This window comes from Manis javanica, chromosome 6, assembly GCF_040802235.1.
Source record: "Manis javanica isolate MJ-LG chromosome 6, MJ_LKY, whole genome shotgun sequence".
Lineage (NCBI taxonomy): Eukaryota > Metazoa > Chordata > Mammalia > Pholidota > Manidae > Manis > Manis javanica.
Genome location: NC_133161.1, coordinates 92,015,174 through 92,021,173, shown reverse-complemented (window position 1 = coordinate 92,021,173; position 6,000 = coordinate 92,015,174). Strand labels below are relative to the sequence as shown.

The window sequence follows — 6,000 nt, the reverse complement described above, 5'->3', positions numbered from 1 at the left end:
ATCCAGCCATTTGTGCCCCAAGAGCCTAGCAAACTGGCTTCCTTACCTAAATTAAAAAAGAAAAAAAACAGTATCCGTCTAACACCCACTACGTTTGGCAGCTCATACAATTCCTTCCTTAAAGACTTTACATACAGGGGGCTAAAGCATTAACACCCATGAGATATGGCAAGCCTAGAAGGAAGAGGGTCTAACAGTTGGTAACATTTTGAAGTAGTGGTGTAGTAGACTATTCTTCTACAACTCCTAGCCTCAATTTAATTGCAAGGTCATTTCAAGATAATAAAGGAAGCTGGTGTTAACTACCCAAATTGGCTGGTGTAGCATGAAAGCCACTTGATATATAAGGAATGGGCACGGTTGTGTTCTAATAAAACTTTTTTATAGTCACTGAAATTTTAATTTCATGTCACTGTCATATGTTCAATTCATTTTTTTTTTTGACCTTTGAAACACTTAAAAACCATTCTTAGTTCATAGATGTAGAAAAATAGGCGGTGGGCCATATTTACCTAAGGGACAGTAGTTTGTTGACACTGGTATACAAAATTGTCAATTCCACAAATATGTCTTAAGTGTGAGCCCTTTTGTTGGGCAGTGTATGCTAATTACACAGGCTAATTTCCAACGTAATGATACATGTGAAAGTAATTTCCGGTGATGCTTAGTCCGGTGGCCCTGCCCAGGAATGAATGGTGACAGCAGTGCAGTCAGGGCCTGGCCCATGCCCCTCACCACCCTCTAGGGGGCTGGTGCCGCAGCCCGGGGACCCGAGGACTGGAAAGAGCATCGAAAAGACCTTCAAGGTAGTGGAAATGCAAGCTTAGCTCAGCCGACAGAGGCCTGAGGCCTGTAAACTGGCACAGCGAGCAAGGGAAACTCCCCCAAGACAGCTCCCCAAATGCGCCTCTCCCGGCATGCGCAGGCGCGTGCGCCGAGGCACGTCGGCCGGGCGCTCAGTCATGACCTATTGCGCATGTCTCGGGGATGGGGCGGAGCGGCGACTGACCCGAGGACCGAGGCCCGGGAGGCGCCCCGGCTGCCGGGGGAGGGGGGCGGGGGCGCAGGCCGCGCGTGCGTCACTTCCGCTGGGGCGGGACGGAGCTGGGGAGGGGCGGTGCACTGGCTGCTCTTCTGTTTGTGTTGGGAGCTCAGCTGATGCAGGTCGGCCGAGGGGACTTCCACCCGGGAAGAGGCGCGTCTTCACTACCACCGAAGTAACTGCGGCCTTCATTCCGGTAAGTGGCCGCTGGGGGACAGAGGCGGGACGATAGAAAAAAGCCTGGTTTCCCGGGGCACTGGCCGGCGCTCCGGGTCTTCTATCTGTCCTGCGAGGGCACTTCCAGAGTAAGAGGGCGGGGCGCCGCCTGGCTTGGAGGAGGTCCCAGGCCGAGGTTCCAAAGGCGCCGGGCGCCGGAAGGAGGTCGCGGGCCAGGGGCTGATTGGTGCGCCGAGCCCTGCCTCCCGCGCGGCGGGTAGTCCTGGCCCATAAACGCGCATTGTTTTGGTTTTTCTGGTCCCGCCCCGCGCCTCTGTCCCACCCCGACTCCCAGCCTAATCACCCCAAGTCTCTGTGGCTTCCCCTGGACTGGACGGTACTCCAGCAGTTCACTGGTGACTGTCAAAAATGTTTCCCTATTCAGCATCATCCTCGACTGTCAGGGTACCGGTGGTTCTTCTGCTTGGTGTTTTTGCTTGCCAGAGATTTCTTTTTAACCCCACCCACATTTAACAACCCCGGACTGCTTGTTGCTTAAGCGGATTCAGGTATATGTGCTTTTTAAAAGGTGAAGCCGCATGAATCAGTGCGTTGCTAGTGCTTCCTGTCATTGACATTTTGTTATCATGCTGGGAGAGGGACATGGTTTTTAAGCTTAACACAATGGTAACTTTAAAGAAAACTGGTGACCTCTAGGAAAAAAGTAGAAGAGATGTGGCCCAGGGACCATGTATAATCCTATTTAAAGTGCTGTTTTTGCCCCAGTAACTGTTGCATCCTGGTTCTACAGTCCTAATTGTTGAAATTTCAAACGTGACAAAATTACGATTCAGTGTATCAAGAAAATGCTTTTAAAAATTAAAAAGTTAAAAATCCAAGAATTAAAAGAAATTGTATTAAACTGTGAACCGAGTTTATGCCTCTTATGAGGCAGTTATTTCAATCCAGTTCTAGTCATTTTGTTAAAATTGCTTGTGCAGATTTCTTGTATGCTCAATATAAGAATATGTTCTTATTTCATAATTTTTATTATTCACACTTTTCCTAAATGTCAGTCTTGTTTTTCTATTTCTATATCAGATCTAAATTAAAATCTTGAAAGCAGTGCCCTCTTAAAGAGTGATGTTGAGTGTAAGGGTCAGTTTCACTAGTTTATGTATTTACTTGCTTCACATGCAAATTTGATAGAAGTACAGCTTGTACACTGAGTTGTTCTTTCACTTAGTAATGACGGCGGAATTATGCTGAAGGGTACATATTGTTTCACTTGTGAAAAGGACAAATTTAGAACTCTTAGCCCTAGACACCTTCCTGTCATATCTTAGTTCTCATCGTTCTGTCCCTTATCTTATATTTTACTTTGTTCATTATCCGATACTTTTTAGAATTTGCTGTTGTATTGGTTTCTATTGTCCTGACTTTTCCAGAATTCCTTTTCTCCTATGCTCTTTTTCCACTTAATTTACTTGATTTTTTATAGAAGTATAGAACAATATTATATTGGTTTCAGGTGTACCACATAGTAATTCAGTAGTACTTTCTTCATTATCCACAACTTCTATTTTTTATTTTTATTTTTTTATTGAAGTATAGCTGATATACAATGTTATATTGGTTTCAAGCATACAACATTCAACAATCAAGTGCTTCGACAGTAGTTATGTACGTTATTCATTATCCAATACTTTTAAAACTTGCAGTTGTATTGGTTTCCCATTGCTTTAATTTTTTCAGGATATCTATTTTCCTATGCTTTTTTCCCCCCCAATCTATTCATTTTTTTATTGAAGTATAGTTGATATACAATATTATTGGAGTTTCAGGTGTGCAATATAGTGATTCAGTAATTATATACATTGTGAAATGTTCACCACAATAAGTTACCAACTGTCACTATACAAAGATATTATAATATTATTGACCATATTCCCTATTCTGTAGTTGCCATCCCCATGACTTACTTATTTTATAATTGCAAGTTTGTCCCTCTATATCCCTTTCACCTACTTCATCTGTACCCTCATCCCGTTCCTCTATGGCAACTGCCAATTTGTTCTTGGTGTTAATGAGTCTATTGTTCTGTTTATTTGGTTGTTTTATTTTTTCGATTCAACCTGTAAGTGAAGTCATATGGCTAAGTACCCTTTTTTCTGTCTGACATTTCACTTAGCTTAATACCTTCTAGGTCTATTCACGTCATTGCAAATGGCCAGATTTCATTCTTATTATGGCCGAGTAATATCCATTGTATATATGTACTGCATTTTCTTTATCAATTCATACACTGATAGACATTTAGGCCGCTTCCACATCTTGGCTATCTCCTATTCCTTTTTGTTTCTTTAGAAGACGTCCTCTTCCTAACTGGGTAGCAGTCCTACTCATGTTCTTCTCTAAAGCAGAGTTTTAAAATTTGAAACCAAGGAATATTTCAGTAGGTCCATGAATATCTTGAAGTGCCATGGAAAATGTAGTGTGTATATATTGCAAAAAAACTATTTTTCAAGGAAAAGGAGCTTTTACCAGGTTCTGTGATCCCCAAATTCTCAAGAATTATTACTATAAACCTTTCTTTGGTAGTCCAGTCTTAAGGTTTCAGCTATCACTGTGCTAGTAGCTCCAAACATAAATCCACAGCCTTTGTTCCTGTAGTACATCCCCATTTGAATGTCCCACTGTCACTGTATCCCAAGAGATTTTCTTTCATATTAAATTGGTTCCGTCTGCAGTTATCTCATTTTCACAAGTGCTATTCTCCCTGTGTCTGTGATTAAAAACCTTTACATTGTCTTGACGCCTTGAACTCCTTACCCCATTCCTTGCTGTCACCAAGCCGTGTGTTTTGTTGTTTACCTACTTTTAAAGTGTGGCTCAGAGTAATGTCGGTCCCCATTGTAGTACTATTACCTTAATTCAAGCCTTTGTCACTTTGTGCCTGCATTATTGCAATACCTTAAGTGAAGCCCACTATAAATTTATTCTTCCATCCTTTGCTGAGCCTCCACCCTGAAAATTCCCTTATTTTCTCTGGTAAACTCAATTCCATTCCCTAGTAGTTGGTCTAAGCTTTACTATTCTATTTATACCTACACTGTATTTGTACTACCCTATAAATAGGTACTTTAGTCTTCCCTGGTCTTTTCTCAGTAATTGATGGCACCTCCCACTTAACATTCTTCTCCTTATCTTTTTGTAATCTAACTTTTGTTCCAGCTGAATTTACTCTCAAAACTCCTTTCTGCATTTACTAGTGTTGTGATTTGGAGGCGATTTGGCTGATGGATTTTGTTGACCATTCTTTATGTTTAGTAGATTTTTACTTGATGATTATAATTTCTATAGAGGTGTATTAAAATGTTATGATCATGAAATTGTCTAGACTGCCTGTAAATTGTCCCCCCTCTTTTCTTTTTTAGCTTTATATACTGTATTTCAATGCCAAGTTGTAAGCATACTCATAATTGGTTGTGAGGGTTATATGTTACTGGAAGGGAACAATGCAGACACCTTACCACAGTCTAGGCTTACGTAGCTCTGTCTTCTGCTTGACTCTTGGGCCGATCTCTAGCTCTTTTCCCATTTCTAACTTCCCTTCAGCCACCTTGTTGTTCTTGCTATTCCTGAGTAGACAAAGCTCATTCTTGTCTCCAAAGCCTTGGTTGCTTTTTCCTCTGCCTTGAATACTTTTATCCCAGATACTTATAATAATTTGCTTCCTTACTTCATTCACATCTCCAGTAAAATGTCAACTCAATTCTCCTGACCGCATCAGCTAAAATGGCACTCTCTTTGCCTCTGCTCCCCAACTCCCAGCTTTACTTTTCTTCATGGCACTTCTTGACCTGATATTACACATTATATTAGTTATTTGTTCATTTGTAATAGATTATCTTGTTCTTCAAGGCCTGGAAGTCTACCTGATGTTTATAAGCAAAAGGATTACTGCTTTTAACTGTTAGATGGTATTCCTTTTTTTATCTTTATTTAATGCTTTTGCCTTAAATGTGCTTTTAAATGCTTTATGCTTTCTCTTGGTTAATATAGGCCTATTATATCACTTCCCCCATTCCTTTATTTTCAACTATTATTTGTCATTATACTATAGGTGTATCATGTAGCTGGAGTTCTGATTTCTAAAATTTTGCCCTTCCTGTTAACTCTTTGTACAGTTCTCATTTTTGTCTCCTTGTTTTTCTTCCCTCTGTTATGTCATTAAGCATTTTAAACCTTCTTAATTTTCTTCTGTTATTTCCAAGTTTTGGTTGCACAGTTTCCTGTTGGCTATATTTGCTGGCACTCTTCTTGAGGTGATGGTTCATCTCCTTTTATGTTTTGTAATCTTTGTGAGTTAATCTTCAGTGGTGGTTGCTTAGTGTAGGAGTCCTGTTTTTCTCTGAGCTTTGGAAGTGTCCTTACATGGTAGTTTCGATTGACTCTGCTGAGGCACCATGAGGTTCACCAGCTCTGACTGGTTTTCGTTTGCTTAGGGTCTCTGCACCATCAAGGTAATGTGACTCCAGATCCAGGTCTTTTGATTCCTCATCAACTGTGTATTTCCCCCTATTGGTTTTTTTAAAAAAAAATTTTTTATTGTGGTAAAAAACATACCATAAAACTGACCACTTTAACCATTCTTAAGTATATAGTTCAGGGGCATTAAGTACATTCACATTGTTACAAAACAAATCTCCAGTGTTTTTTCATCTTGCAGAATTGAAACTCTGTAATCATTGAACAACTCCCCTTTGCCCCAACCCCCCTACCCCTTGTAACCACCATTC

The 6,000-nt window shown here is 40.8% G+C and overlaps 1 protein-coding gene across 2 annotated transcripts in view; it reads left to right on the top strand.

The window, feature by feature from the left end:
* Nucleotides 1-1,091: 1,091 nt before the first annotated feature.
* Nucleotides 1,092-6,000, top strand: part of PNPLA8 (patatin like domain 8, phospholipase A2) — a 48,907-nt gene continuing 43,998 nt past the window's right edge. Inside the window, exon 1 of one of the 2 annotated variants that reach the window (XM_037010882.2) lies at nt 1,092-1,238. The gene's annotated coding sequence lies outside the window, so the exon portion shown is untranslated. The remainder of the gene's footprint in view (nt 1,239-6,000) is intronic. The other variant, XM_037010883.2, reaches the window with a different exon arrangement.